General features: G+C 47.7%; 1 protein-coding gene across 2 annotated transcripts in view; it reads right to left on the bottom strand.

Annotated features, from left to right (window-relative positions):
• Positions 1-18,090: 18,090 nt before the first annotated feature.
• LOC146863599 (uncharacterized) overlaps positions 18,091-25,815 on the bottom strand; it is a 479,196-nt gene continuing 471,471 nt past the window's right edge. For both annotated transcript variants that reach the window (XM_085627619.1, XM_085627620.1), the window contains one exon: positions 18,091-18,853. The gene's annotated coding sequence lies outside the window, so the exon portion shown is untranslated. The remainder of the gene's footprint in view (positions 18,854-25,815) is intronic.

Below are 25,815 nucleotides of genomic sequence, written 5' to 3'. Positions count from 1 at the left end.
CCAAGGAATTACCAGAAAGTCAGAGGTGGCCCGCAGCTGGGACCTGGGATGCAGATTGCATCATGAAAGTAGAGGAAGAATTATGGAAAAAGAAAGCTAGACAATCACAGAAAGATGCCATTGAATTATGGCGTAAAGAATCATATAGACGTATAGAAAAAGCACTCAGACAGGAAGAGAAAAGTAAGGAGAATTCAAATAAAGTCCGAGAAAATCTATTAATTGAAGAAGGTACTCGAGTAAAGTCAGAACAAGTAGACAGACAAAGAAATGCCCTTATGAATGGTATGTATCCTCTTCTGGCCGAAGGGTTACCTAAGGCTACTCCGGAGATACCAAAAGACTTGCCACCCCCATTGTTTCCGATAAAAGCACATCCCAAAGGGCATCCCAGAACCGCAGAAGATGTTTTCCTTTCTTCTTATTTAGACGACGCAGCTCCCGAGTATGCTAATACTGCGCCACATAGACCGCCTGCCGAGGGGGTTCAACGCCAAGACCCTCCTCCATCTGTACCTCCGCAACAACAAACTCCGACACAAGTTCCGGCAAGCACATCTGTTTCTACAGCTGTACCCACACCTATGGTTGCTATATCACGTTCAACGAATCCTTTCACGTCCAGCACCCCAGGCGGTGCTACAGGAGGTACAGCAAACATTTTTTCCACGCCACCCAGAGTAAATAAACTTTCCTTTCAAGAATTAGCCCACCAACGTACGCCCAAACTAGTAACTCCCGACATGCTTAAGGAACTTCTAATAGATTGTAGATATGACCCTGTGCCCGGCAAAGAGGACGAAATGCTGCTGGCATCATTACGTATCCGACGAGCTGCAATATATTTAGGGAGGCTACCAGGAATGACTACACATTTAGAAAATATATATCACTTTGTCCAGTCAGGACGAGATTCTGAGAGTATTAATAGAGCCATGGAGTACCAGAAAGTGGAGATACAGGGGGAACTATTACGTTTCCTCATAAATTGTGTGATCAGAAATCAAGACCGACCAGGGGTAAATCCGGAAGAAATGCAAATTCTTACCACATGGAGTCGGAATATATCAGAGGGGAGACATGATAAACGATTAAGTATAATAGCTATGTGCCGAAAAATCCGCAAAGAAGTAGAACGAATACACGAAGAAAGATTAGCAGTAGACCAGCCTGAATAAACAGAGGAGGAGGAAGAATTAGAACTGCCCACAGGACAGTTAGAAACGATGGCCTATGTAGGTAGAGGAAGATCTTGTAATAATACTAGATGCTTTACTGATCCGATACGTCCAGATAATAACAGAAATTTCCAAACACCTATAATAAATATAAGGTCCCCCGAACATTCGTTCCAAGCCGCTGACAAATTACTCAGAGAACGAAGGGGTTATCATATACTCGATTCTATGGACGAACAAGAATTAGCCAGGTCAGCCGTTCACTGGGTTGATAGTCCCGGAAAATATAGTGATGATACACTAGCGCACACGTTTTTGAACCTCACCCCAGATGAACAGCGTTTAGCTGGTATCTATATGATTCAACAACTCCTTATATTATATAAAAGCCAACACTCCGATCCTGGTCCCTTACCTGATATATTGACTGAATTACTCACAAATAAATGGAGAGTTTCAGGTACTGAGTTAATTAGAGAAATACTGGAATCCAGAAAACAGTACATTCTTTTTGTATGTCCCGAACATGTCTCACTGCCCATAAAAGAAAGAACGACGTATTACATGGATAGACAGAATCCCTTACGCGAAGTGCACCCGATAAAAGGTGATGACAATCAGTTTAAACGTGTGTTTGTATACACACCCATATCTAAAATGGAACTATTAGAAATGAAGAAAGTGGTACCCAGTCATGACAAAGACCCAGCGGGTTTCCACCGTGAAATTAAAGACATGTTGCTCATGGGAGAGTATACCTATCCCGACATTATGAAAATATTGAAGGTATTAATGCCTGCGGGCATTTACGAAAAACTCAAGGAAAAGGATTGGGAGGTGGGAGACCAGAAGATAGATTGGACAGCATTAGAAAACGAAGAAAAAGCTCGAGGTCCAGGTTCAGGGCTTGGGGACAAGACCAAAACACTACCAGGTTTACTAGTACAGGTACTGCCACGTTTATTAACTACGAAAAAGGAAGACTGGGGTGCAATCTCAGCCTGTAAACAAAAGCAAGATGAAGACACTAGTGATTTCTATGCCCGATTCGAAAAATGTTTTGGTATAAATAGTGGAATAAAAGCAAGTAGCGAATCGTATCCACATCTGTTTGTGACAAAATTAGTTGAAAATTCCTTGCCCCAAGTTAAGAGTAGAGTATTGAAATTCGAGAGTACCTGGCAAGGTAACACTCCGTCACAAATGTTACAAATGCTACAGTACCATCACAATAGAATTAGAGAGGAACAAGAACATGAACAAAGACGCATGAAAGACACGAAAATGAAAATGCTAGTTTCCCAGACAGTTCCAGCTGACGGTCATAAAAAGGGTATGACACAGTCCAGTGTTTCAGCAGGTCCTGTAAAAGGGACATGCAACTATTGTAAACAGCCAGGTCATTATGTACACGATTGTCCAGTTTTAAAACATAATATCGCCATAGGTAATACAAAAGAAAGACAACGGCCACTTAGACAAGATCAGAACCAACAAGGAGCCCCGCAACATGCACAGTCCATGCCAGCTCCGCAACAGTCTACGCCAGCTCCACCACCGCAGCCTATTGCTGCCACACAAACAACGACTCAACAGATGTACCAGACCGCACAGTATGACTATCCTGATTATCAACGATACTCATGAAACAGCCTAGAGAGAGAAGTTGGCTTACCCCTTATCGAGGTCCCTGTAGATCAAGAAGGACCTTATGTACACAGTGAATTATTAGGCCAAGATAGAAAATTTTTACTTGATACAGGGGAAAGCCGAACAACCATAAAACGTAGTGAAGTTCCAGGGGCACCCCTCTCAGGCTCACAGAATATTTCCCTTGGTTTTTCAGGAAAACCTATCGTTAACGAAGTATCACAGCCTCTTCCACTTACGATTGGTCCCTTGACACGAACTACAGATTTATTGCTTACTAAATCATGTCCAGAAAACCTGTTAGGTATAAAAACATTGAAAGCTCTAGGAGCTATAATATGTTGTTCTCCGGAAGGAGTAAGATTGTTTTTACGTGATTTCAAAGGGCACTATGTGTCCCGAGACATGGACCGCCGACTGCAGACTTTACCCACACATTTATGGGCACAAGGCCCTACAGATGTTGGTTGCATGAACATTACACCATATCGAGTCACACTAAAGACAGGAGTAGTACTACCACGAATGCGACAATACAAGTTACCCCCAGATGCTGTAGTGGCTTTACTGCAAATCATTGACGAGCTTATTACCCAAGGAGTGGTTGTGGAAACCGACTCCAATGTATGTAATTCCCCGATAATTCCGATTCTTAAACGTACTGATCCAAAGGCCCCGCCAGTATATCGATTGGTTATTGATCTGCGCGAATTAAATAAATGTATTGTACCACAATACCCCGTAGTCCCAGACATTTCTTCATTACTGACAGCCATTGATTCCGAAGCAACATTCTTTACTGTAATTGATCTCAAGAATGCCTTTTTCAGCGTCCCAATAGATCCGGAAAGCCAATACTTGTTCGGATTTAGTTTAAATGGACGAAGCTTTAAATTCACACGCGCACCTCAAGGATTCACAGAAAGCCCCAGCATCTATAGCCAAGCACTGAAACGAGAACTTGACAGTATCCACATGCCAGTCAACACTGCCCTGCTTCAATATGTCGATGATCTGCTGATCACCGCTAGAAGCGAACTTGAATGTGAAAAAGCCTCACTGACGGTTTTACAATTTTTGGCCGAAAAGGGGCACAAGGTGTCCCCTTCTAAGCTGCAATTCTGTGTTCAGCGAGTTGTTTACCTTGGTCACTCGCTGTCCAAGGAGGGAAGGCAGCTTACACCCGATCGCATCCAGTTAATTGCTAACATGCCAATACCCAAGACACAAAAGGAGGTGCGGGCTTTTATAGGCCTCACTTCATATTGTAGGCAGTGGATCCCTCAGTATGCATTTCTAGCAAAACCACTCATTCAGTTGACAACACAGGAGGCAGCCACATCGACTGTCCTCCCTTGGACTCAGGAACATACACAAGCTTTTGAAAGCCTAAAGAAAGCTTTATGTCAAGCTCCTGTTTTAGCAACACCATGTTACAATAAACAGTTTACACTCTTTGTTACAGAACACGAAGGTACTGCCTTGTCAGTACTCACACAGGAACAAGCAGGATCACACAAACCATGTGCTTATTTTTCTAGTACATTAGATCCCGTAGCTCAGGCTCTGCCTGCGTGCCTGAAATCAGTGGCAGCAACAGCTTTAGCAATCCGACAAAGCGATGCCATAGTGTTAGGACACCAATTGACAGTACAAGTACCACATGCAGTAGAGGTTCTTTTGAACCGCACACAAACACAACACTTGACTATAGCAAGACTCACCGGTTACGAATTAACATTGTTTCAGCCACACATAGAAATCAGACGTTGTAGTACATTGAATCCTGCCACACTTTTGCCAGTAAACGGAACAGACCCACTAGCACATGATTGTATCGAAGTTATCACTATCACGACGAAACCTAGACAAGACTTGACAGACGTCCCATTGTCAGATCCAGACCTGACGTTGTATGTAGATGGTTCATGTATGAGAACAAGTACAGGAGAGTTAGTGGCCGCGTATGCAGTCACAACAGACACTAAAGTCATTGAAACGAATTACATAAATACCTTGTCAGCTCAAGCAGCAGAGCTCATCGCTCTGACACAAGCCTGTATTCAAGCTACGAATAAGAAAGTCAACATATACACTGATTCACGTTATGCATTCGGAGTTGTACATGACTTCGGCGTGCTGTGGCGAGAGAGAGGTTATTTAACTTCTCACGGTGCCCACATTCAGCACGGACCCCTCATTCATGCCTTATTAGATGCAATACATCTACCCACTGCAATATCAATTATGAAATGTAAAGCTCATACGAAAGTTACTGATATCATTTCCCAAGGCAATGATCTAGCTGACAGAACAGCTAAACAGACTGCTCAAACTCACACATCTGACATGACAAAGACAATAGTTCCGACACCAACACATTGCATGATGGTTAAGGATCCCGCTCTTGACGTAATTGACATACAGACACATGCTACACCAGATGAAATAAAGAAATGGACTGAATTAGGAGGGATCCAAACGGATCAAGGATGGATGACGAAGGAAAAATCTGTATGGTTCCTTCCTGATTCTATGGTTCAAGTTATCATTAATACAATACATAGTCCAGCGCACCTAGGAGAAAAAGCTATGCTAGACAGCATTCAACACATTTGGTTTAACAAACATTTACGAGCAGCAGCTAAACAAAAAGTTCGTACCTGTATGATCTGTTGTCAGTTTAACCCAGGTAAAAGCATTCCCGTAGAACAGGGTGGATTTCAGCCTCCTGATCACCCTTTTGAAGTCCTCCAGATGGATTATATCCAGATGGAACGATGTCGAGGATTCAAATATGTTCTTGTAGTTGTCTGTGCTCTTTCCCGTTGGACAGAGGCATACCCGGTTTCAGATTACACTGCCCCGACTACTGCCAAACAGTTGGTTCGAGAATTCTTCCCACGGTACGGTTTACCACGTGTTGTCTACTCAGATAACGGCCAGCCGTTCTCATCCGAACTAATGAAACACGTTTCACTTTTGTTAGGCTATCAGTGGAGATTTCACTGTGTCCGACACCCCGAGGCAGCAGGTCTCGTGGAACGACATAATCAAACTCTGAAAATTAGATTGTCCAAAATATGTAGGGAGAAAGGTGTCGATTGGGTAGTAGCTTTACCAGTCGCACTCTTTTACATGAGAATGGTAGCACACTCTCGAACAGGGCTATCCCCTTATGAGGTGATCTTTGGCAGACCACCAAATATGTGGGGGACGCCTATACCACGCAAAATAACTGATGTTGACTGTAATATGCTGACAGATTACTTGGCTTCCTTGATGTCTGCACTACAATCTTGTCGTTCACAGGTAGCTGCAGCCTTTCCCGACAACACCGAGGTGAAACCCCATGACGTAGTTCCCGGGGACCTGGTGTTAGTGAGGAATTTTGACCGGAAGACTCAGCTGGATCCTAGGTGGAAATCGCCTCAACTTGTACTGCTCACCACGAGGACAGCCGTGAAGATCGAAGGTCGCAAAGGTTGGATACATTCAAGTCATATCAAGAAATTTCATGGACTACCGTCTGATGTAAACGATACACCTCGCGTGTCTTCACCGATTGACTCAAAGCTTCCTTTGGTTGAACCGAGTGATAAGGAACTATACAAACTAAAACTACGGTCTAACAAGTCAGACAATTTGATTGTTTAAGTCCTCTCCAAGGTGAATCGGTCGAATTTGTCTCTGACATGTATCCCCTAGACCTGAATAGAGAAAGAAACGGAAAACTGCAGATGAAAAAGCATGCGTACTGTAAATCACTGCGTAGTCATTGCACAGTGACGTTATTAATTTTGTTTTTCTTAAGTCTTTTGATAATCGCTGCAAGTATATTGTTGCACATATATTATCCTATTTCTAAACATGTTTACAATGTTACTGCTGAACATTCTTTTAGTGAATTACCCCCGCATGAGTTGTCCTATAGATTTGCGCTGCGCAATAACACTTTTATTAGTATGTTACATCATTCCCATCAGGCTAGCAATGCTACAAATTGTTGGATATGTGGCCGACTCCCTCCCTATCAGAACTATAAGGGAATTCTGCCTCTCTTTCCATATCCGTTCACACACAATGGCTCCTGTGGAGCATGGTTTAGTTTAATTAATTCCTTAGATTCAAACTCAGTAACTTATCAAGACAACTGGGTATGGGGAAACCTGAACTTAGTTTTGCTTAAAGTCTGCTACCCTAACAAGGAGGGACTTCCCAAAAGAACAGGAACTGATCTAGAAAATGAAGTATACGGATTAGGTAATTTCACGCTTAATCTCATGATCCTGAATGTTGAATCCGAAGCTGCACCAATTTTGCCCGCTATGTCAGTATTTCCAGTTAAAGGTGAATTGTGTGTAAGAAAGAATGGTTCCATACATATGGGCCATAGCAAGTGCACCACTGTAATAGAATTCAGTGATCAAGGCAAGTCTACATTTAGAGCTTCTCGCCATTCCTACTTTGTATGTGGTCAGACTGCATATATACGTCTGCCTCTAGATTGGGATGGTACCTGCTACATCGGATTCCTTTTGCCACCTGTTTTCCTAGCTCCTCCTGATTATCATAGAAATATTCATTTAGTACACAATAGACAGCAGAGAGATCTCCCAATCGTCAATTACACTGAAACAGCATGGGAAAAATACACAGATTTCAATAAAGGTTTCTTCCCTTATATAGGTACAGTCACTAATAGTAAGCTGATACGTAGATTAACCAGAACCCTTGAAGCAGTAGTGAACGAAACTATTTCCGCCTTAGGCAATTTAACAGAAGAGCAGTCTGCTATGCGGATTGTTGTGCTTCAAAATCGTCTTGTCCTTGACGTCATCCTGGCCGATAGGGGCGGAGCTTGTAGGGTCATCGGATCAAGTTGTTGCATTTTCATACCAGAAAATTCGCCATCTGTATATAAAGCCATAACTCGCCTTCATAAGATTGTAAGCCAGATACACCAGAATCCAGGCACCTGGACTTGGTCTGGTTGGTTCTGGGGCGTGTTGTCAGCCTGGGGATGGAGGGTCCTATCCTTCCTAGGTATTGGCTTTCTCATACTATTCAGTTGCTGCTTATGCCTACAATGTGGACCAGCGATTTGTGGTCTGTGTGCCACATCGTGTATTCCACCACCAAGATTTCATTCATCCCGGAAGAAGAAAGAAGAACAAATGATGCTATATGAACAGATCGACGGATTGATGAAGATTGATATCTCTTAAGGGCAAGTAGGGGACAAGGAGGGAATGTGGAAATATGGATTTTTATGATCAGTCATGTCCCCTATCTTGGACCCCAACGGTTTCATGTATAAATCACAAGTACATGTATGTTTCCTCCAGTTCCAGTTGTGAAGACGCAAACACATGTGCGTCCACCGTCAACATGTCCTCTTTCAGATCCGCCATGAATGGGCCGGATATTCTATTCCTAAGTATGAAAGGCCACCGGCTTTATATGGTTCATTTATCCCATTTTACAGTCCAGGCGAGTAGGCCCTGATTCTACCATTAAGCCTTTTCCTGCCTTCTGCCTCTGAAAGCTCCAGTCTGAGCTCGCATCTGTATCCATGAACTTTGTCCTACTCCCTGCGCGGCTAACGGTGCCTGACTCGACCTGTTTGCTTGCCAAAAACTGTATTTCACCTTCAAGATTATCTGCTCTGCTCCGCTCCTCATCCAATGCATTCCTGTCTAGCAGTTTGAGTAAACATTCTTCCAGCTACCGAGCAAAGGGCCCGGCTTCTCTGTCTTTATGCAAGTAATTCATAGCCCTGTTACTATGGAAGATTTCTGCCCTTACATCTCATGTAGACACTTAGACGCTTGTACACGCACTCACAGTCAGTATAGAATTTGTTCGAGAGACCTATCCTTTTGGATAACATAGTTCTTTAAACATAGGATGTTAGATATGATTTGGGATTAGGTTGACATAACCCCAGACATAACCCCAGACTTCTGTCTCCACATGTAGAGCTAAATGTCAAGTCCCCTTCACTCCCTAGTTGCACGTCAATCACACGTCATGCTGCTGCGCGCGCATCTCTGCCAAGTATTTCTGCTGACATTGCGAAATTCTTTCATGGAACCACCCATTTGTGACATCATACCTAAATGACGTTCTTTAGTTACGCCTAGTTACACCCATCTTAGTTACGCATGTATGTTTTTATCTCTGTTATCAACTGTTACGCCTCCTGCATCTGTTTCACTGTAATGCCTCTTCTATAAAAATGATTGCCTGTCAATAAAGTATGGTCCTTCACTTCCTGAACCTTCGTGGTGATGGAATATGGAGTCCTCAATTCGAATTGATTTTGGAATAAAGCCCGTTCCGAACCTCTAATACCACGGATTCTGCCTCTTATTTTACTGAGCTATTATTATAGATTTTCCGCATCAAATTAAGTACCGGTAATTAAATTATTTACCACACTTCAATGGAGCTTTCACTGGACTTTCACTGGACATTCACTGGACTTTCACTGGGCTTCCACGTAGCTTTCACTGGCCTTTCACTGGGCTTCCGCTGAGCTTTCACTGGCCTTTCACTTGCACTGAGCTTTCACTGGGCTTCCACTGAGATTTTACTGCCCTTTCACTGGGCTTCCACTGAGCGTTTACTAGCTTTTCACCTGCTCTGAGCTTTCACTGGCCTTCAACTGAGCTTTCAATGGCCTTTCATTGGGCTTCCACGGAGCTTTCACAGGCCTTTCACTGGGCTTCTATAGAGCTTTCACTGGCCTTTCACCTGCACTGAGCTTTCACTGGCCTTTCACTGGGCTTCCACTGAGCTTTCACTGGCCTTTCATTGGGCTTCCACGGAGCTTTCACTAGCCTTTCACCTGCACTGAACTTTCACTGGCCTTTCACTGGGCTCCATGGAGCTTTCGCTGGCCATTTACTGGGCTTCGACGGAGCTTTCACTGGCCATTCACTGGGCTTTGGAGCATTCACTGGACTTTCACTGGACTTTCACTGGACTTTCACGGGACTTTCACTGGGCTTTCACTGGGCTGTCACTGGGCTTCCGTGGAGCTTTCACTGGCCTTTCACTGGGCTTCCATTGAACTTTCACTGGCCTTTCACCTGCATTGAGCTTTCACTGGGCTTCGGTGGAGCTTTCACTGGCCTTTCACTGGGCTTCCACTGAACTTTCACTGGCCTTTCACCTGCATTGAGCTTTCACTGGGCTTCCACTGAGCTTTCACTGGCCTTTCACTGGCCTTTCACTGGGCTTTCACTGAGCTTTCACTGGGCTTCCACGGAGCTTTCACTGGCCTTTCACTGGGCTTCAACTGAGCTTTCACTGGCCTTTCACCTGCACTGAGCTTTCACTGGCCTTTCATTTGGCTTACACGGTGCTTTCAATGTCCTTTCACTGGGCTTCAATGGAGCTTTCACTGCATTTCACTGGGCTTCCACTGAGCTTTCACTGGCCTTTCACCTGCACTGATATTTCACTGATCTTTCACTGACCCTTCACTGAGCTTTCACTGGCCTTTCACCTGCACTGAGCTTTTACTGGCCTTTCACTGGGCTCCACGGAGCTTTCATTAGCCTTTCAATGGGCTTTGATGGAGCCTCCACTGGCCTTTCACTGGCCTTCCACTGGCCTTCCACTGAGCTTTCACTGGCCTTTCACTGGGCTTCCATGAAGCTTTCACTGCGCTTCCGCTGAGCTTTCACTGGGCTTTCACTGGGCTTTCACTGGGCTTCCACGGAGCTTTCACTGGCCTTTCACCTGCACTGATCTTTCACTGATCTTTCACTGACCTTTCACTGGCCTTTCACTGGCCTTTCACTGAGCTTTCACTGGCCTTTCACCTGCACTGAGCTTTCACTTGCCTTTCACTGGGCTCCACGGAGCTTTCACTAGCCTTTCAATGGGCTTTGACGGAGCTTCCACTGGCCTTTCACTGGCCTTCCACTGGCCTTCCACTGGCCTTCCACTGAGCTTTCACTGGCCTTTCACTGGGCTTCCATGAAGCTTTCACTGGGCTTCCACTGAGCTTTCACTGGGCTTTCACTGGGCTTTCACTGGGCTTTCACTGAGCTTTCACTGGCCTTTCACTGGGCTTCAATGGAGCTTTCACTGGACTTTCACTGGACATTCACTGGACTTTCACTGGGCTTCCACGTAGCTTTCACTGGCCTTTCATTGGGATTCAATGGAGCTTTCACTGGCCTTTCACTGGGCTTCCACGGAACTTTCACTGGCCTTTCACCTGCACTGAGCTTTCACTGGCCTTTCACTGGGATTCCACGGAGCTTTCACTGGCATTTCACTGGGCCACCACAGAGTTTTCACTGGCCTTTCACTGGGTTTCCATTGAGCGTTCACTGGCCTTTCACCTACACTGAGCTTTCACTGGTCTTTCACTGGGCTTCCGCTGAGCTTTCACTGGCCTTTCACTTGCACTGAGCTTTCACTGGGCTTCCACTGAGATTTTACTGGCCTTTCACTGGGCTTCCACTGAGCGGTTACTAGCTTTTCACCTGCTCTGAGCTTTCACTGGCCTTCAACTGAGCTTTCACTGGCCTTTCATTGGGCTTCCACGGAGCTTTCACAGGCCTTTCACTGGGCTTCTATAGAGCTTTCACTGGCCTTTTACCTGCACTGAGCTTTCACTGGCCTTTCACTGGGCTTCCACTGAGCTTTCACTGGCCTTTCATTGGGCTTCCACCGAGCTTTCACTAGCCTTTCACCTGCACTGAACTTTCACTGGCCTTTCACTGGGCTCCACGGAGCTTTCGCTGGCCATTTACTGGGCTTCGACGGAGCTTTCACTGGCCATTCACTGGGCTTTGGAGCTTTCACTGGACTTTCACGGGACTTTCACGGGACTTTCACTGGGCTTTCACTGGGCTTTCACTGGGCTTCCGTGGAGCTTTTACTGGCCTCTCACTGGGCTTCCACTGAACTTTCACTGGCCTTTCACCTGCATTGAGCTTTCACTGGGCTTCCATGGAGCTTTCACTGGCCTTTCACTGGGCTTCCACTAAACTTTCACTGGCCTTTCACCTGCATTGAGCTTTCACTGGGCTTCCACTGAGCTTTCACTGGCCTTTCACTGGCCTTTCACTGGCCTTTCACTGGGCTTCCATGAAGCTATCACTGGGCTTCCACTGAGCTTTCACTGGGCTTTCACTGGGCTTTCACTGGCCTTTCACTGGCCTTTCACTGGGCTTCAATGGAGCTTTCACTGGACTTTCACTGGACATTCACTAGACTTTCACTGGGCATCCACGTAGCTTTCACTGGCCTTTCACTGGGCTTACGCTGAGCTTTCACTGGCCTTTCACTTGCACTGAGCTTTCACTGGGCTTCCACTGAGATTTTACTGCCCTTTCACTGGGCTTCCACTGAGTGTTCACTAGCTTTTCACCTGCTCTGAGCTTTCACTGGCCTTCAACTGAGCTTTCACTGGCCTTTCATTGGGCTTCCACAGAGCTTTCACAGGCCTTTCACTGGGCTTCTATAGAGCTTTCACTGGCCTTTCACCTGCACTGAGCTTTCACTGGCCTTTCACTGGGCTTCCACTGAGCTTTCACTGGCCTTTCATTGGGCTTCCACGGAGCTTTCACTAGCCTTTCACCTGCACTGAACTTTCACTGGCCTTTCACTGGGCTCCACGGAGCTTTCGCTGGCCATTTACTGGGCTTCGACGGAGCTTTCACTGGCCATTCACTTGGCTTTGGAGCTTTCACTGGACTTTCACTGGACTTTCACTGGACTTTCACTGGACTTTCACGGGACTTTCACTGGGCTTTCACTGGGCTGTCACTGGGCTGTCACTGGGCTTCCGTGGAGCTTTCACTGGCCTTTCACTGGGCTTCCACTGAACTTTCACTGGCCTTTCACCTGCATTGAGCTTTCACTGGGCTTCCGTGGAGCTTTCACTGGCCTTTCACTGGGCTTCCACTGAACTTTCACTGGCCTTTCACCTGCATTGAGCTTTCACTGGGCTTCCACTGAGCTTTCACTGGCCTTTCACTGGCCTTTCACTGGGCTTTCACTGAGCTTTCACTGGGCTTCCACGGAGCTTTCACTGGCCTTTCACTGGGCTTCAACTGAGCTTTCACTGGCCTTTCACCTGCACTGAGCTTTCACTGGCCTTTCATTCGGCTTACACGGTGCTTTCACTGTCCTTTCACTGGGCTTCAATGGAGCTTGCACTGCATTTCACTGGGCTTCCACGGAGCTTTCACTGGCCTTTCACCTGCACTGATATTTCACTGACCCTTCACTGAGCTTTCACTGGCCTTTCACCTGCACTGAGCTTTCACTGGCCTTTCACTGGGCTCCATGGAGCTTTCACTAGCCTTTCAATGGGCTTTGACGGAGCTTCCACTGGCCTTTCACTGGCCTTCCACTGGCCTTCCACTGGCCTTCCACTGAGCTTTCACTGGCCTTTCATTGGGCTTCCATGAAGCTTTCACTGGGCTTCCACTGAGCTTTCACTGGGCTTTCACTGGGCTTTCACTGGGCTTCCACGGAGCTTTCACTGGCCTTTCACCTGCACTGATCTTTCACTGATCTTTCACTGACCTTTCACTAGCCTTTCACTGGCCTTTCACTGAGCTTTCACTGGCCTTTCACCTGCACTGAGCTTTCACTGGCCTTTCACTGGGCTCCACGGAGCTTTCACTAGCCTTTCAATGGGCTTTGACGGAGCTTCCACTGGCCTTTCACTGGCCTTCCACTGGCCTTCCACTGAGCTTTCACTGGCCTTTCATGGGGTTCCATGAAGCTTTCACTGGGCTTCCACTGAGCTTTCACTGGGCTTTCACTGGGCTTTCACTGGGCTTTCACTGAGCTTTCACTGGCCTTTCACTGGGTTTCAATAGAGCTTTCACTGGACTTTCACTGGACATTCACTGGACTTTCACTGGGCTTCCACGTAGCTTTCACTGGCCTTTCACTGGCCTTTCATTGGGATTCAATGGAGCTTTCACTGGCCTTTCACTGGGCTTCCACGGAGCTTTCACTGGCCTATCACCTGCACTGAGCTTTCACTGGCCTTTCACTGGGATTCCACGGAGCTTTCACTGGCATTTCACTGGGCTACCACAGAGTTTTCACTGGCCTTTCACTGGGTTTCCATTGAGCGTTCACTGGCCTTTCACCTGCACTGAGCTTTCACTAGTCTTTCACTGGGCTTCCGCTGAGCTTTCACTGGCCTTTCACTTGCACTGAGCTTTCACTGGGCTTCCACTGAGATTTTACTGGCCTTTCACTGGGCTTCCACTGAGCGTTCACTAGCTTTTCACTGGGCTTCCGCTGAGCTTTCACTGGCCTTTCACTTGCACTGAGCTTTCACTGGGCTTCCACTGAGATTTTACTGGCCTTTCACTGGGCTTCCACTGAGCGTTCACTAGCTTTTCACCTGCTCTGAGCTTTCACTGGCCTTCAACTGAGCTTTCACTGGCCTTTCATTGGGCTTCCACGGAGCTTTCACAGGCCTTTCACTGGGCTTCTATAGAGCTTTCACTGGCCTTTCACCTGCACTGAGCTTTCATTGGCCTTTCACTGGGCTTCCACTGAGCTTTCACTGGCCTTTCATTGGGCTTCCACCGAGTTTTCACTAGCCTTTCACCTGCACTGAACTTTCACTGGCCTTTCACTGGGCTCCACGGAGCTTTCGCTGGCCATTTACTGGGCTTCGACGGAGCTTTCACTGGCCATTCACTGGGCTTTGGAGCTTTCACTGGACTTTCACTGGACTTTCACTGGACTTTCACGGGACTTTCACTGGGCTTTCACTGGACTTTCACTGGGCTTCCGTGGAGCTTTCACTGGCCTTTCACTGGGCTTCCACTGAACTTTCACTGGCCTTTCACCTGCATTGAGCTTTCACTGGGCTTCCGTCGAGCTTTCACTGGCCTTTCACTGGGCTTCCACTGAACTTTCACTGGCCTTTCACCTGCATTGAGCTTTCACTGGGCTTCCACTGAGCTTTCACTGGCCTTTCACTGGCCTTTCACTGGGCTTCCACGGAGCTTTCACTGGCCTTTCACTGGGCTTCAACTGAGCTTTCACTGGCCTTTCACCTGCACTGAGCTTTCACTGGCCTTTCATTCGGCTTACACGGTGCTTTCACTGGCCTTTCACTGGGCTTCAATGGAGCTTTCACTGCATTTCACTGGGCTTCCACGGAGCTTTCACTGGCCTTTCACCTGCACTGATCTTTCACTGATCTTTCACTGTCCTTTCACTGGCCTTTCACTGGCCTTTCACTGAGCTTTCACTGGCCTTTCACCTGCACTGAGTTTTCACTGGCCTTTCACTGGGCTCCACGGAGCTTTCACTAGCCTTTCAATGGGCTTTGACGGAGCTTCCACTGGCCTTTCACTGGCCTTCCACTGGCCTTCCACTGGCCTTCCACTGGCCTTTCACTGGGCTTCCATAAAGCTTTCACTGGGCTTCCACTGAGCTTTCACTGGGCTTTCACTGGGCTTTCACTGGCCTTTCACTGGCCTTTCACCTGCACTGGCCTTTCACTGGCCTTTCACTGGGCTTCCACTGAGCTTTCACTGGCCTTTCACTGGTCTTCAGAGCTTTCACTGGCCTTTCACTGGCCTTTTACTGGCCTTTTACTGTCCTTTCACTGGGCTTCCACGGGGTTTTCACTGGCCTTTCACTGGCCTTTCACTGGCCTTTCACTGGGCTTCCACTGGCCTTTCACCTGCCCTGGCCTTTCACTGGCCTCCGGAGCTTTCACTGGCCTTTCACTGGGCTTCCATGGAGCTTTCACTCGCCTTTCACCTGCACTGAGCTTTCACTGGCCTTTCACTGCGCTTCCACGGAGCTTTCACTGGCCTTTCACCTGCACTGAGCTTTCACTCTCCTTCCACTGGGCTTCCACTGAGCTTTCACTGAGCTTTCACTGGCCTTTCACTTGCACTGAGCTTTCACTGGCCTTTCACTGGGCTTCCACGGAGCTTTCACTGGGCTTCCACGGAGCTTTCACTGGCCTTTCACTGGGCTCCACGGAGCTTTCACTTGCCTTACACTGGGCTTCCACAGAGCTTTCACTGGCCTTTCACCTGCACTGAGCTTTCACTGGGATTCCACTGGGCTTCCACTGGGCTTCCACTGGCCTTCCACTGGCCTTTCACTGGCCTTTCACTGAGCTTTCACTGAGCTTTCACTGGGCTTTCACTGGGCTTTCACTGGACTTCCACTGAGCGTTCACTGGCCTTTCACTGGCCTTTCACTGGCCTTTCATGGAGCTTTCACTGGCCTTTCAATGGGCTTCCACGGAGCTTTCACTGGCCTTTCACCTGCACTGAGCTTTCACTGGGCTTCCAAGGAGCATTCACTGGCCTTTCACAGGGCTTCCAAGGAGCTTTCACTGGCCTTTCACTGGGCTTCCACAGAGCTTTCACTGGTCTTTCACTGGGCTTCCACAGAGCTTTCACTTGCCTTTCACTGGGCTTCGACGGAGCTTTCACTGGCCTTCCACTGAGCTTTCACTGGCCTTTCACCTGCACTGAGCTTTCACTGACGTTCACTGGGCTCCATGGAGCTTTCACTTTCGTTTCACTGGGCTCCACGGAGCTTTCACTGGCCTTTTACTGGGCTTCAATGGAGCTTTCACTGGCCTTTCACCTGCACTGAGCTTTCACTGGCCTTCCACTGGCCTTCCACTGGGCTTCTACTGGGCTTCCACTGGGCTTCCACTGGCCTTTCACTAGGTTTCCACTGAGCTATCACTGGCCTTTCACCTGCACTGAGCTTTCACTGGCCTTTCACTGACCTTCCACTGAGCTTTCACTGGCCTTTCACCTTTACTGAGCTTTCGCTGGCCTTTCACCTGCACTGAGCTTTCACTGGCCTTTCAGTGGGCTTCCACTGAGCTTTCACTGGCTTTTCACTGGGCTTCCACTGAGCTTTCATTGGCCTTTCACTGGGCTTCCACAGGGTTTTCACTGGCCTTTCACTAGGCTTCCACGGAGCTTTCACTGGCCTTTCACTGGCCTTCCACGGAGCTTTTACTGGCCTTTCACTACGCTTCCACTGAGCTTTTACTGGCCTTTCACCTGCACTGAGATTTCAGTGGCCTTTCACTGGGCTTCCACGGAGCTTTCACTGGCCTTTCACATGCACTGAGCTTTCACTGGCCTTTCACTGGGCTTCCACAGAGCTTTTACTGGACTTTCACTGTGCTTTGACAGAGCTTTCACTGGACTTTCACTGGGCTTCCACTGAGCTTTCAATGGCCTTTCGCTGAGCTTCCACGTAGCTTTCAGTGGCCTTTCACTGGGCTTCCACTGGGATTCCACTGATTTTTCACTGGCCTTTCACTGAGCTTCCACAAAGCTTTCACTGGCCTTTCACTGGCCTTTCACTGGCCTTTCACTGGCCTTTCACTGGGCTTCCACGACGCTTTCACTGGCCTTTCACCTGCACTGAGCTTTCACTGGGCTTCCAAGGAGCATGCACTGGCCTTTCACTGGGCTTCCACTGAGCTTTCACTGGCCTTTCACTTTTACTGACCTTTCACTAGGCTTGCACTGAGCTTTTACTGGCCTTTCACTGGGCTTCCACTGAGCTTTCTATGGCCTCTCACTAGGCTTCTACTGGGCTTCCACTAGGCTTCTACTGGGCTTCCACTGGGCTTCCACTGGCCTTTCACTAGGTTTCCACTGAGCATTCACTGGCCTTTCACCTGTACAGAGCTTTCACTGGCCTTTCATCTGCACTGAGCTTTCACTGGCCTTTCACTGGACTTCCACGGAGCTTTCACTGGCCTTTCACTGGGCTTCCACTGAGCTATCACTGGCCTTTTACAGAGGTTTCTGAGGTGGTTGATTAAAAGGAGGTAAGAAACAGCAGAGGATTCATGTTAAAATGGTAAGTTTAATATGTCTTAATGACCTACCACGGACACGTTTCCTCAGCTTCGACAGCTTAGAGCAGCTGACAAAAAACGTGGCAGTCTTCATACAAAAATCAAACGTTCCCATCCCAACATTCTGCCCACACTGCAGAACTAAGCATTACATTACTTTCCCCTTTACCCAATGACAGTGCATTGTTTTAATACATGAAATATTACATTACATTCTTCCTTTACAAAAACTAACATAGCAAAAACAAACAACAAAAAATCAAATAATCCAATTGGTCATTATTTATATATATATATATATATATATATATATATATATATATATATATATATATATATATATCCAAACGAATCGTTACGCCGTTTTTTTCAAGAAACGATGCAATGGCCACAAACTTTTCTCAGCGTGCATTTATTCCGATGGTTTTGTCACTCTACGCGTTTCGGAGAAACACCTCCTTGATCACGAGTAAGAGCGTCAGTGAAACAATTTCATTTAAATTAATCATGTGACACCACAGTGATAGACAGTGAAATCAGAATCCACATATGCATGGGTTTTTCGAGTTGGGAAAACAGACTCTGTTTTTAACAGAAAAAAAATAAAATAAACATGAGCACTGCTCACAAATGGATAACACAGTTTACCAATAGCCACCTATGGCAGTGAAGTGCAGTTCTCGCATTATATTTGAGCACTAGCATGATTATATCAGAGATCGTATTCGTGCCCAAGTGGGCATACAAGTTGATAATTGGAAAGTAATGTAAATTAGAAAATCAAAAGCACAGTTAAACATAATGGTATTAATAAGATATCGCTTCCGTTTCAGATAGTTCAAACATTGACATAATGAACCAGAATGCGGTTTAGATGCTACTCATGCCACCGTGGGCAACCAAATCATTATTACATAATCTTATAAAGGACTTATTTGATGAATAAGTTTGACCAAATAAATGAACGGATTGCTGATAAATTCAGCCCTAGTGGGCATACCAATCACGAGTATCTGTGTCTCAACAAATGATGAAAAATAACCAAACATTTCCATTAAAAAGATATAACATGACTTCTGAGACGGTATTTCGCAAAATCTGCACTTGATAATGAGTCAATTCAGTCTTGTCCCACTCTCTTTCAAACCACATTAGAGACCTGTGAAACATAATAGAACAAGGTGCAATTAAAACAAGAGTAAGTATTCGTTGTTTACATAGCTATTATGTCTTTTTAAAAGAAATGAGCACTAAAAACACTTAAAAACTAAGAGTCATTCTTATTATTACACTAAGGCTTGAAGTTATTCAGAATTCCAAGATATACTGAAAATCATAATAGATTACCCTAGGTGAACTGATAACCCTTCATCCCCATTGTGTCCTGAAGGCTGCATTGTGTGGTATTTGATAATCATTCTAGACTCTAACCGTCTTAGTTCTTGGGTTCTGTCACCACCTCTTTCTCTCACAGGGATACTGTCTAGAACACAGAAAGACAGTTTAGAACTGTTTTGATTATGGCAGGCTGTGAAGTGTCTGGCAATGGGGTATTGCTTGTCATTGTTCTTAATTGCCCTCAGATGTTCCAAGATACGTTTCTTGGCTTTATGGATGGTACTTCCTATATAGTATTTGTCACAGGGACATCTGAGAGCATAGACCGCATATTCAGTGTTACATGTATAGTGCCTTAAAATTTTGAAGGGTTTCATTTCTTGTGATAGTGATACCTCTTTACAGTTGGTACTGTATTTGCAGGCTTTACATTTCCCACAGGTGTAAAACCCTTGTATTGTGCTTGTTTTATTGTCAGTGGTCAGTAAAGTCCTGCAAACAGTATCTTTAAGGGACTTGGATTTTCGGTATGTGATCTGGGGAAAATCTTCGATACATTTGGCCAGATCCTTATCAAGTTTTAAGACTTCCCAATATTTGTTAAGTGCATTTCTAACTTCAAAAGATCTGGTGTGAAAAGTCGTGATGAATCTTATATTAGATGTTTTCTCATCCTCTGTAGTTCCAGAGCAGTTATTGAGAAGCTCATTTCTAGGTCTTTTATCAACTTCTGTGCAAGCTTTATTGATGCAGGTTTTGCTGTAACCTCTTGTTCTAAAGCGTTCGCACATTATTGATTTCTCATCCTCATACTCACTAACTGTACTACAATTTCTTTTAGCTCTAAGGAGCTCTCCAAGAGGGATGCTGTTAATTAAACTTCTTGGATGACAGCTATCGGCATGAAGTAGGCTGTTTCCTGCAGTGGTCTTCCTAAAAAGTACAGTAGAGAGTTTGTTATCATCAATTTTAACTTTCAGGTCCAGAAAATCTATACTTTCTGCATCGATATGACTCGTGAAGGTCAGATTGAAGGTGTTTTCGTTGAGTGATTCAACAAACAAGTTAGCTTCTTCAATACTGCCTTCCCAGATGCAGAAAATATCGTCTATGTATCTCATCCAACTTTTCACATTAGTATTGAATTGGTCTAGGTTGCTGACTACTTGCTCCTCCCACCAGCCAAGGTAAAGACCTGCAAAGCTGGGGGCGAAGCAAGTACCCATCGCAGTCCCGAGTGTTTGGCGATAGATCTGGCCATTAAAGAGAAAGAAATTTATAGATATATATATATTTCCAATACCTTTACTGGTGCCATACAAGTTGTACACAGCATAATACCTACATCTCAAAATGGCCGGCAATACAAGATGTCGTGCGATTAGGCAGTAGGGGTGAGAGGAAAAATATACAGCAAGCCGCCTACAACCTCATTGGAAAAAGAACTATTGATGGACAGAATGCAGAACAATGTCATACATTCACCCCAGTACAGAGATCTGGGCCTAAATCCATCGTTTTTTTGCTCACCATGCCATTCCAGTTTGAACCCAGCCATATGCAAATCGGTCTTGACCCTGTGCCCAATGGAAACAGTCCAGCCCGAACTGCCAGGCCAGGTCCTCCCTGGACTGGAAACAAGCATCCTAGGACCGGTTTCGGGGTTACACCCCTCTTCAGCCGGGATAGCTTGATTCCAGTGGCATGGAGAGCACGGGACTCATGTCTGCGAATACCCATCCCACTCAGGGTGACAAATGCAAAAAGAAGTCATTGGGCCGGCCGCTTTAGGTGGGCAGTCGCCATAAAGTGGCCGCAGAAAAAGTTCATAAACATACTGAACCAAATATTTCAACAATTCAATAACAGTGCCACTAGCCGCATGTTATGGCAAAGGTAATGGTGTGCATTCACTGACGCTTGACTTGCCGGTGTGTTCTTACTCAGTCTGCCCTAGGTTCCAAGGCTGCACTTTAGCAATCCTGGTTCTATTCTTGTAAATTCACCATGTCCTGTGCATCCTCCCCATCAGTACGGGAGCTAGTGGTTGCGTCTTCGGTCATGGTGTATTCTAGGAGGTAAGTTTGGAGGGGGCCCAAGATATCCTGGGGGTGAGAGGAGGACTGAAGTAAGTCAGCATATGTGTGCAACTGTTCTTGGCAGTATATGAGATCTTGCAGCCAATCCTTAAATTAAGGAGCTCTACCCATGCCCCATTTACACGTGAATCGTCTTTTAGCGAGGAGAAGTGTCAGGGAGACAAACCTCCTTATCTTCGCGGGTACCGGTTTGGTGCATCCCAGGAGTGCAGTGAGGGGATCTTCCAGGATGTGTGTCTCTGTCATGCGACCCAAAGCAAAAAAAAATGCCCCCAGTATCGACGAACGTGTGTACAGTCCCAGGCCAGGTGTTTGAAATCAGCTTTAGTTTCCCCACATCGATCGCAGTTATCAGTATACCGCAAATGAAGGGGATGTAAGCGTGCTGGTGTATGGTATAACCGATGTAGATACTTGTAGTGTATGAGACGCAATCTATTACTGACGGAGACATCCCCAGTATGACAACAACAAAAGGACCATTGTTCCTCTGTCAAGGGATGTCCTAGTTCATCTTCCCATTTACCCTTTGCTAGGGAGGGACCATGGCCACTATCTGTTTGGGTAGTGCAGTATAGGAGGGATACGACGACGTGCGCTGGAGTGGTTTGACGTAGAAGAGCATGCAAGGGGGGCATGATAGCTGGCTCTTGTGGGAAGCATGGAGTGAAGGTTCACATATCTTGTCTAAGCCTAATATAGAAGAACCGGTCTAAGGGGGAGGGGGATAATGTACCGAAGAATTCATTGCTAGAACAGAACGATCCCTTCACATACAGTTGCCCCCAAGTGTGAATAGACAGTTTGTGCAGCAGGCGGCGACACCCTCCTTCTTGTGTGACCGGGAGATTATGTCTCCCCTGTAGGGGGAGTAGGGGTGAATACAATAGAGGACATTAGAGTCGGCGGGCCAGGACGTGCCAGGCACTCGATGTGCATTGAACAGTGGTAGAAGCATGGCGCCGCGGAACCGCCGGAGCGCTCAGATATGCCGAACACGGTGTGGGGGGTCATGTACCCGTCCTCTATCGCTAGGTGAGGCATATACAGAGGGGGATTTATCCAATCGCTGCAAAATGAGCCTGGGCACAAATAAAATAAAGTTCTAGATCCGGCACTTCAAAGCCCCCGGCTTCAAAGGGTCGCGTAAGGGTGTTCCAGCTTAATCTGGCCTGTTTACCCCCGCATGTGAGACAAATCATTTGGGTTCTGAGATCTTTAAAAAAATGGCGACTGGGGGCATAAGGAATGTTCATAAAAAGGTAAAGCAGCTTAGGCAGAACCACCATTTTGATCAGGGATGTTCTGCCAGCCATAGTGAGGGGCAATGCTATCCATCTGGAGATTTTTTCTGTGAGAAGGTCACGCGCCCTTCCATAATTAGATAACATCAGTTCGTCTCGATTATGGGAAATAACTATTCCGAGGTATGTCAGCGTATCAGCACACCATTTCAGAGGGTAGTCTGGCTCAAAACGCTCGGTTGCGTCCGTAAGGGGGAAGAGTTGGAATTTCCCCCAGTTAATAGTAACACCTGAGAGGCGGCCATATAGAAGGAGCAGCCAGAGAATGGGGTTGAGGCTTTCGCCCGCCTTGCGTAAATATAAAGTAATATCGTCAGCATATAGCGATATTAAGATCTGTCTCTCAGGATATATCAGCGCATGGTCCCGGAAATGTTGTCGGACTTTGGCTGCCAGGGGTTCAATCGCTATAGCAAAAAGGAGGGGCGACAGGGGACACCCCTAACGGGTGCCCCTGGTAATTTTAAAGGGGAATGGACGCTGTTGATCATGACTCTAGCCTGCAGATCTTGAAAACAATAAGTCTATCCAGGCCAGGAACGGTTCGAGGAATCCCATGTGCCTCAAAACAAAGGCGAGGTAGAATCGAACACCTTTGTGGAGTCCAGGAATACTGCCGCGGCGTTCAAGTCAGGGTCAATATCCTGGAGGACCGCAAACAGAGTGCGCAGATTGTGTGATGTGCCTCTGCTGGGTACGAAGCCTGATTGGTCCTAGAGTACCAGAGCGGTCATGAGGGCGTTGACTCGATTAGCGATCAGTTTTGCCAACATTTTGGTGTCGACGTTGATTAAGGAAAGAGGCCTGTACGAGTCACATTTTGAGGACGGTTTGCCTGGCTTGGGCAGGGAGATAATGCACGCTTCGCGCATTGATGGGGGAAGTATGCCTGTTTCTCGGGCCTCCTCGAAGACATGTCGCAGGACTGAGGAGGAGACTGCACTGTGCTCTGGTTGGTCACTCCTGACTCCTCAAAGCGGATGGAGCGTGATAAGTCGGCGGTTAGACTCTTGTGCATAAGGGTCAGGCTGCGGTGCACTCCCTCACAAGATCCAGCCACGCCAGAGTGCAGCACTCAATTCAGGGCAGAGGTGGTGGAACTTGAAGGCTCCCGGGTTGTGCCTGCCGTCAGGGGCGCATGTCTGAACGCTTCTCTTGAGTCAGTAAGAAGCTGCCCCACGTTGTCCTCTCTTTGCGTGTTCTAGGGGCTCAAAGCATGTAAGGGCGCCCAGCACAGCACCCCTAGACCTCAGCCTGATGAAAACAGTGAGGGGAACTGGCAGGCACCTCAATGCTGCCTCACAAGGAGCATGGCCAATCCATAGGCCGCCCGCGCTTGTGTATCTTCTCATCCAATACCAGGAGAGGGGCCAGGGGGGTATTGAGGTCGCAGCAGCAGTTCCAGGCAGCCTGCAGAAGCCCCGCGAGGGCACCGCTGCTCAGCAATCACGGCTCGATCGCGCCGGCAATCACCCCGCCTGTGCCAGGCTCTGCAGCGCCTCGTATCCGCAACGCTGGCCGGGTGGGTGTAACTTTACAGGAGGACCAGGGTGCCGCGTTATCACTCAGCCACTCTGTGCAGTGTCTGTTCAGGGCCACAGCGGCTGCCCCTGCAACCTCATGGGCCGCTCACCAGGGCCCCGCCAGCTGTGGCTGCCCAAGCAGGAAAGAGAGGCGCAGCGGCTGAGCAGGCGACAGGAGGTAGGCAATCGAGCCGCAGTAGCGCCGCTGAGATCATCAAAGGCGCTTAGGGGGACCGCACCACCTCCAGTGTCCGCCACGCCTCAGCGCCCACATCCATCCGGCGTTCCCAGGTAGGCAGAGGGCCGCTGGTCAGGTTCCGGTGATCGGAGGTGGCAGGACGGCAGTCCAGCCCTAGCCGGGGCTGGACTGGCAGATACGGGTGTAGGAATGGCGGGTCCTCAAAGCAAGGATTCTCCCCAGCTCGGATCACTCAACAGCAGGCTGCAGTCGCCATGCGCGGCGTCCTGGCGGGTATTTCATAGTGCCAATATCGGCAACAGTTATCACAAAGCACATAAGTACATAAGTGCATAAATAAAACACACGACACTGTAATGTAAGTGGAGAAATATTGCTGCAGGTTTATTAGCATAACCAATATGCAAACAAGGTGGGTTATCTTACGGGCGATCCCAGGGCAGGCCAGCCCTATGCCGCCTGCCCGTCTGATAAGCCTAGAGTCACCATGGCAACGCCAACTGGTGTATACCAAATATTGGGAGGGTCCACCCCTCCCATCCGTGGACCACCAGTCCACATGCTTCACACGCCCCCCCGTGATGGGTGGGCGGAGCATAAATGGCAGCCCCCGGTTGCTCAGACCCACAACCGCCTTTCGGTTAACGGGGCGCCGTCGTTCTTCCAGGGGACCCGCTAAACATCCCTGGGTATCCTGGCTTAGCACCCCATGGTGCTGCTGCATGCTGTACCACTTGGTAAGTGCAGACCCTGGATCGCCCTGTAACTCCTCCTGCAACACAAAGTAACACTGTTAGAAAAAACCTGCCCCCCCCTTTTGTCCCTCCGGACGCCGGGTAAGCGGAGGGGCGGGCAAGGCGAACGAGCGGACAAGAGGACGAGGAGGGGGCGGAGACAGTATAAGTACCCCTGTCTCCTGCCCGCCCTCGCCGGAAACAGCTATCTGTTGGGGTCTCCCCCGGACTAGCCCAGGGACTCGACCTCCCACCCCTGTGCCTTCCTGTGGCACTAAGGCGGCCGCCCTCCAAGGGGCGGGCCGCTGCGCGACCCCCCACCCGGGCAGCCTTACATAGTGCCAATATCGGCAACAGTTATCACAAAGCACATAAGTACATAAGTGCATAAATAAAACACACGACACTGTAATGTAAGTGGAGAAATATTGCTGCAGGTTTATTAGCATAACCAATATGCAAACAAGGTGGGTTATCTTACGGGCGATCCCAGGGCAGGCCAGCCCTATGCCGCCTGCCCGTCTGATAAGCCTAGAGTCACCATGGCAACGCCAACTGGTGTATACCAAATATTGGGAGGGTCCACCCCTCCCATCCGTGGACCACCAGTCCACATGCTTCACACGCCCCCCCGTGATGGGTGGGCGGAGCATAAATGGCAGCCCCCGGTTGCTCAGACCCACAACCGCCTTTCGGTTAACGGGGCGCCGTCGTTCTCCCAGGGGACCCGCTAAACATCCCTGGGTATCCTGGCTTAGCACCCCATGGTGCTGCTGCATGCTGTACCCCTTGGTAAGTGCAGACCCTGGATCGCCCTGTAACTCCTCCACAGCCTTGGGAGTGGCCACCGTCACTACCAGGGCCCCCCACCAAGGTAGACCTATTTCCTTACAACCTGCTGCAGCCAAAGCTTCCCCTAGGCCC

Source organism: Triturus cristatus, chromosome 2_1, assembly GCF_964204655.1.
Source record: "Triturus cristatus chromosome 2_1, aTriCri1.1, whole genome shotgun sequence".
NCBI lineage: Eukaryota > Metazoa > Chordata > Amphibia > Caudata > Salamandridae > Triturus > Triturus cristatus.
This window is presented reverse-complemented; position numbering and strand designations above follow the sequence as displayed.